Source organism: Sipha flava, unplaced genomic scaffold (genome assembly GCF_003268045.1).
Source record: "Sipha flava isolate LNK unplaced genomic scaffold, YSA_version1 247_pilon_pilon, whole genome shotgun sequence".
NCBI lineage: Eukaryota > Metazoa > Arthropoda > Insecta > Hemiptera > Aphididae > Sipha > Sipha flava.
Window position 1 is genome coordinate 310658 of NW_020272895.1, and position 7875 is coordinate 318532.

Here is a 7875-nt window from a genome sequence, read left to right on the forward strand (position 1 = left end):
TAGAATAAATTTCAATAAAAAAATGTATGGTATATACGAAACAGTTCAAACCATACCGTTCGTGTTCGTATAACTATAAAATATAGGAAAGGCGTTGGTGGATAAGGCAATGAAATAATCAACTTGAGATAGTCGAGTTTTGAGGAACAATAATGAGTCTTATGTCGTCAGTTGACAAATAGTAATCTTTAGACTTAACGTTATTACCCTGCGAACAAATCATATGCGAATTCGAGTTAAAAAGTCGATTGATCTTTTTAATCATAGCACACATTGAACGTGATCGCCCGAATAACTCGCTGTGCCACATGTAGTGCTGCGTTAAACTGGTGGGGGCTAGTGGGGAAATTGCCCTGAGGCAGCAAATTTTTGAGAATCCACATAAAATAAAAAATATATAATTATAATTTTTGTTTGTATGACTATAATACATATTATTTCCATTAAATGTATTATTTTTTATTTTGAATTATAATTTTCTTAAGGGCGGCTACATAGCTTAACGCGGCACTGGCCACATGTCACCGTTGACAAAGCTACCCTGCCATGAAAAACGTTTGAGGGTCCTCTCATAAGAGTAGCGATTTCCAACAGTACGGCTATGATAAGCTAATTTATAATGTTGGTCGCCGCCGTTGTAATAAAATTCAAAACGTGTGCGCTAATATGTATACGTGTGCCTTCCGCGCCCACACTGTGTGCGCGTTACCTAAACTCCGTTCACAGTCAGCAACCCTCTCTAGCGCTGCACACGACCCGTAAGATTTTCATCGTGTGGGCGGACGTGATGGTATTGCGTTTTTACAGTCCAAATATGACGTTTAGAGATTAGCATCATCGCTTCGACCTGTCATGAAATTGGCGGAAATATGTATCGAATAATTATTATACAAATCATGATTTTGAACGGTTCATAATTAAAATAGTATAATGCAAATCTAACATTTTGCTGTAATGTGCGAACAAAGGAAAATTAAAAAAAAAAAAAAAAAAATCGAACATTTTCTCTACGATTCCACTGGGTTAAAAAAATAATCGAATAAAATTATATTAAATTATACGTTCAACGAAATTTAAATAATTAATAATAAAATAAAAATTATTTATTCTCTGAGAAAATGACCACACGGGAATATAAAATTTAAGACAAAGGTTTTCTACTTATTTATAATCGGGTCTATTATTTTATTTGTTGTATATACTTAAAAACCCGTGGATCAATGAATACGGTGGGTCGGAGTGGGTAGTGTTGCCGGAATGTCATATATTCTTCGCCAGTTTATAACAAAACTCCCGGAAAAATTCTAGTAAAAAAACGGCCACGCCCCTTGTTCGTCATATAATGCGCACTTGAGTAAATATAAAATGATATTTTTTCTCCTATACTAAGAAGTGGGAGTATAAATAGAAGCAAATAGATTTTTGGTTTAAGGCCATCGCTGATCGTTTTTCAAATTAAAATTTAAGTTATTACACGTTATTTATACAAAACTGCTTAATAAGTTCATTATATACGTTTATATTAAAAAGCAAACAAAATGAATTCACTAGGTTAATGTTCAAAATTTTGATATATTGCAAACTTTATGTAATGCAACATTAATTCAAACTTATACGAGTATATTATTATCGTTGAACTTTCCAAGTTTTTTTTTTTAAAACTTGAAATAGTATTTCATCTCATCAAAACTTACCAAACATCACAAATTACTAACTGCAAGTATGTAAATTCTATAATATAGATATTATCTTGTTATTGGACGGTTAAGAAAACTGTTATGTAAATAAATAAAACACAATTTTTGAATGTAACTAGTATATTTGAACATATAAGTATACTAGATAAAAGGCAAAAAGTATTTAAATACAAGATATAAAGTACTTTCATATTATGTATCTGGACACAAGATACAAGAATTGAATCAAAAATACGTGTCTTAAATTTCTGTCTTCATACTGCTCAGCTCTAGTTACGACATTAACTCGATCATAATATTATAAACTTCTTTCGTAACCTCGGCTACTAAATTGAATTCCCAATCGTTTCACGCGAAAAATCAACTGCCGTGTAATGTTCTATGTGCGTGTTTATTCGACTGTGTGTTTATTCTTTTTTTTCCATCGTATTTCCTTTTTTTTTTTTATAAATAATATATTCATCGGATCGTTCTATACAATAAATTGTCTGACTATCGTAATTGCGCTATTTGCAAGTACCGAATAATGCTCGATAACGGGTAAATAATATAAAATTAGTTTATGCAATAATCGCTTACAGTTGAAACAAAAGCTTGTTGTAATTTTCAATAATACGATTTAACGCCTCATCCTGTAGCGCTATAAGTAATATTCTACTATTCGGCGAATGCAAATGTACCCGTAGTTGTTCGTTTACTTTTTGATTGCTTTTAAGGCAATTACATACCGACCGTTTTTAAGAAGTTGAGTAGGTATTGACAATTTTTAGACAACTTGTATATGCGTGGTATGTATTTGTGCAGGGCCGTAACAACCAAATATTGCGCCCGGAGCGAAACTTCAAAATACGTCCTTAGATATTTTAATTTACAAAAAAAAAAACTCACAATAAAACTAAATATTTTTTATAAACGCAATATAAATAATGATTTTTCTTTATAACTATGTAAGCGTTTGTTAATTTTATTTAAATCAATAACTTATTAAAATATAAATATAAATTATAATTATAAGTAATTATATAGGTATAACATAATAATATTTATAAGTTATATAAGTAAATACATAAATACGAGTACATAAGTCTTATAACTAGAACCTTTTTGTTTCACAGCTCATTCTGGATGACTTCATTAAAAACGATTTTTAACAAATAGGTACCTATTTTATCCATGTAGTATGAAAAATTTATATTATTTTCGATATGGTAAAAACGTCGTGTGTTTAACTAATTTCTAGCTTAAAACACGAGTAATTACAAACTTATAAAGAATATTTGAATAGAAAAAAAAACATAGAACCTTTTTTCTTTCGGCCTGTGAAAAACAAGGTGAAATATTAAATAAATATTTTAAAACGATAGAAAAAAACATTAGACTTGAATAACGCGAGTTAGGTTTCACGAGTGACGTAACTGAATTAACTAATCACCGTTGTTCATTAAGCTCGGTTGAACGGAGTTGTACACTTGCCTAGCTCTGCACGGGAGTTACGACAGTTATTCGTCCATGGGACATGAACCGTTCGATCGCGTTGTTTTATTGATGTGACATTGCGTACAAAGTGTAAACGGTAACTAAATAAACACAGCGTAAACCGTTTATGTAAAGGTGCTTATCCTCGCACGCGTCGTGTTTTATCCAATACGATTTACGTCGGGTGCACTGCCGTCGGAGCACCGCGTATAATATTATTAATACATTTAAGCTGCCACAGCAAACCAAATATTTACATATTTAAATTTATCACAGATCATGGTTTAGACGATTATACACCTCAGACGCGCGTTTGCCGCGAGCCCGACATTATTATACATATAACTATACTACTGAGATTGAAGTCTCATATTATATCGCACACATAATTCATTTCGCGACGAAAAGACACATTTATCCGCCCATTTTCTCTCACTATCTCTCTCTCCCTCTCTATGCGAGACGCTTACTTTTCGGTTGCTTCGAGCGTTGTTCCCCATCCCATTCGTCAAACTCATGTCGATTTCATGTAGCCGTATGTACTCATAATATTATCCGATCTTATCGAAAACATGATGAAACGAATTAGGTTTTATTGCTGATATTTTAAAGCTATCGATTTACATAGAGGTTGTAGATTTAAAATGTTATATTTTATCCTAAATCGATTTACACTCTTTTTATTTAATACACAAATATATTAGTACTGCATAATATGGTTTTTTCAACAAATGACCGTGTTGACCTTAATTTCTTACTCTGAAAAATAAAACGTTCATGGTTTTTAATTTTTTAATCCAGAAATGCATTTTAAAATTAAGAGAAAATAAATTGAATTTTGGCAACAACTGTGATTTGATTCATTTTAAAGTTTTTTTTTTTAATTTACAATTATTAAATAATTACTAAGTAATAATTAAGCAATTATTAAATATTACAGCAATATCTCAAAGTTATATCGTATAATCTCGTAAGATATAGTGATATATTAGAAAATATTTTGTTCTTTGCTAGTACATATGGAATCCATATTATGGATTGAATGACTAGCAATGTCCATTAAAGCTCAGATATAAAAGGGTATACAAAAATTCATTAGAAAACCTACTTCAGATACTGCAAAAAAAAAAAAATAAATAAAAAATATTTATACAAAATATTATATGAGTATAGTACTATACTAGAATTCATTAGTATATTTTTACCAGTGATGGAGTCCTAAAAAAATTCATAGGTACACGCCTGAATCATTGTAAAAAAATATATGCACAATATTGTGAACGTTACCAAATGGATTGAAAATAGATCTGTGTACAAACGGTCTCTGTACAAGTCACGATTAGAGTCAATACTATCTAAAGCCGTGATACAAGTAAAATACGGACTTTTAATATAATATATAAAATATTATTTTAATATATTTTTCCTAGACAGCGAAGTAAACAAATCACGCTTATCTGTGTTTAGTCTTTGGATATCAAAATGTAATAAGTATAACCCAATATAAATATTATTTACTCGTACGTTTTGTTCATGATTCGTGAACCTGCGTAATACAATTTTCGTTGAAGGTACACGTCGTGAACCACCGTGTACCTTTCAATTCTCCACTGAATCATACGTTTATTTTGTTAACACAATATAATAAAGGAATTTTCAAAGTTATGTATTATTTAAATGTATATATTCATATAATAATGTATTTATGTTTGAAGAAAAATAATTTTATTATAACAGTTTTCACAACTAAATGTTTTGAAATTACTAATCAATTAACTCACATTGTGTATAGTTTCTCGAATAAAAAATTAACTTGTTGTTTTAACTATTCGATTAATATATTATGAAAAAAAAAAAAAAAAACTAAAACATCAAAATCGCGAACAATACAATTTTGTATATGCGAGTTTGAAACTGAAATAATAAAAAACGAACAAAACATTAATGAAAACCGGTAATTTCTCAGCTTCATTGTACTATTTATTTTATTCTCTTTTCTGTATTGTATTCGCTTCTACATATATACATTTAAATTGTCGCTGTATTTACGTTTTCGTCGAAACTTGGCACACGAATAAAACTGAATGATCAATATCGACTGAACCCTAATCATTTTATATGGTATAATATAATTTATTTTAACTTTAATGTGGTCGATTGGACGGAATGGTATACAATTAAGCTGCCCAGGGTTAATTTTCTTTTTGTAATACTATTTAAATCAAAACGTTGATTGTTCGTTTCGGATGTCTAAAGCTCACCACCTGATTAGTTGAATCGCGTCGAAAAATCTTTCAAGAGAAATAATAAAGAGTATATTATTCTTTATGTTATCAGGTTTTATTAAAGTAAATATGAGCGAAAGTTTGGTTTTCTTACGAGTTTTGGCGATGAAACGAAGGATTTTTTTCCCGGACCCTTGATAAATAATTCATAACTAGTAATTGAAGTGCAACAGCTAAATGAGATAAATAATCATGGGTGTTCTAACGGGGATGGGGGATATGGGTGACGAATTACCTTATAGCCTTTGTTTTTTTAGGGAAGATGGATTTTCATGATTAACCGATAAGTGACATTTAAGATATTCTATATTTTAATGAAAATTAAATAAATAATTATTTTTTTGACTCCATATCATTTTCCTTGCGAATATGTAATTGGTATACAATTAACAGAACACAGACCACAGTTACAGATTAATATCTGTAATCTAATATTAAATCGATGTAAAATGTAAACAATAAATTAGTCTCACGATACCATTGATTATACAAGTGATAACATAATTGTGTTTATCAATTGTTTTTAGCGATTTGTATAGGATATTGACGAGTTACGACTGACTTGTATTTTTTTTTTTATTATTAAAATTATACGAAGTTATTCAAGTATAATAAATATTTTTTTCATAAATTAAAAAAATAATATTTTAACTTAATATTCTTCATAATTTTAAGTAATTTATAGAATCGTCGGCGTAACATTGTTGGCCGTCCATAGAGAAATCCCAATTAATGCCAAAGAAGTTCTTGATATAATGGATTTAAAAACAAAAAAACTTGATATTATTTTGTAAATTTAATGTCTTAATTAACAATATAATATTTTTTAATTTTCATTTAATATATGTTTTTTATATAAAAAGTGAGCGTGAGGGCTTGGCCCCCACGATTCACCTTTTAATACATTTTCATATCCCTCCTAAATAAGAAATCACCTCTGTAAATAATACATTGTTTATAAATAAAAACCGGAATTTTATGCATTTGGCATATTTATACTTATTGTACTGGTATGTGTTACTGTAAAAATCACTAGGTAAACCTCGGTTTTACTAGTTAATGCTAGGTTTTACTATTTGTACTCATTAAATGTTGATATTCTAAATTTTATTCTAACTTTAACTATACACGTTGTATACATTTAAGGTGTGCAAATTGACTTAGTAAAAGCTAATCAATACACGACATATGGCGTTTAAGCAATAAGCTGCGTAAAAGTTATAATTATATATATACAATTATATCGAAGAAAGATAAAAATGAAAAAGTTAACGAAAAAAATATTACTGGAACATGCTACTAAAATTAAAAAAGAACGAGAAGCGTCACTTCAAGCTCTGGAAAAATAAACAAAAAAAAAAAAAAAAAAATGAAAATAAAATCTAATAAAAACTTTCCTGCTGCATTAATTGATTAAACGTATGACCAAAACATAAACTTATGGTCAAACTATGTACAAATAAATAATAATTCTGTTTTATAAACTATTATTTTTTTTTGTATAAATAATTTAAATAACAATTAGTAGTTTGTTTGGATAATATATGATTATAACTTTTACGCGGCTTATCGCTTGAATAACATGTGTCGTGTATTGATTAGCTTATACTAAGTCAATTCGTACATCCTAAGTTGTACAGAACGTGTCTAGTAAAAGCCTGAATAATATTAAGAATTTTAGCATTTACTGAATAAAAACAGTAAAACCTAGCATTCACTAGTAAAACCTAGGTTTGCCTAGTGAGCGGGCTTTTACATTAACATATGCACTTATACGAAGGTTTGAAGTTTCGGCGATTCAGACCTTACTAATTCTATAGACTAAGTCAATTTCTGCATATAATTTCATATTTTTTTGTAAGTGCATATAATGTGCTGACTTAGAAAAATAATCAAATTATTTCATGTTTTCATTTTGAAAAATTGAATTTTTATAAACTAGCGGAAAAAAATTACTGTCAAAATGGTATAGTATTATCTACATTGTCAATCAACTATTATCTGAAAAATAAAATTACATTGAACATATATTCCTTAAAGTAGTGTAAAAATTTTGCATTAATTTAACTGGCTGCACTGCAAATTTGAAAAGTGTTTATTGTGGTATTCTGAATAATACGAAAGGGTCGCAGGAGCAACGTGAGATATTTTACGGAGCTGGTTATGATGGATTTTTTTTTATCTTAAGTTAGTTATCAATAAAATAATATTAATTATTGTAAATTGTAATAAGCTATTTAACTTTCATTTTGTGAAGTCTGATATAAACTGTATAAGTGCTAGATAGAGCTGCATGTCCCCAGCCCCCCCACCTCGGACTTTCGAGTTCAAATTTTTACAGTTGTTTGTGCTTCGTTTGTGCTTGTTTGTGCTTTTATTCCCGTCGTTTGTGCTCAACCCGTTTCCGAGTTATTGAA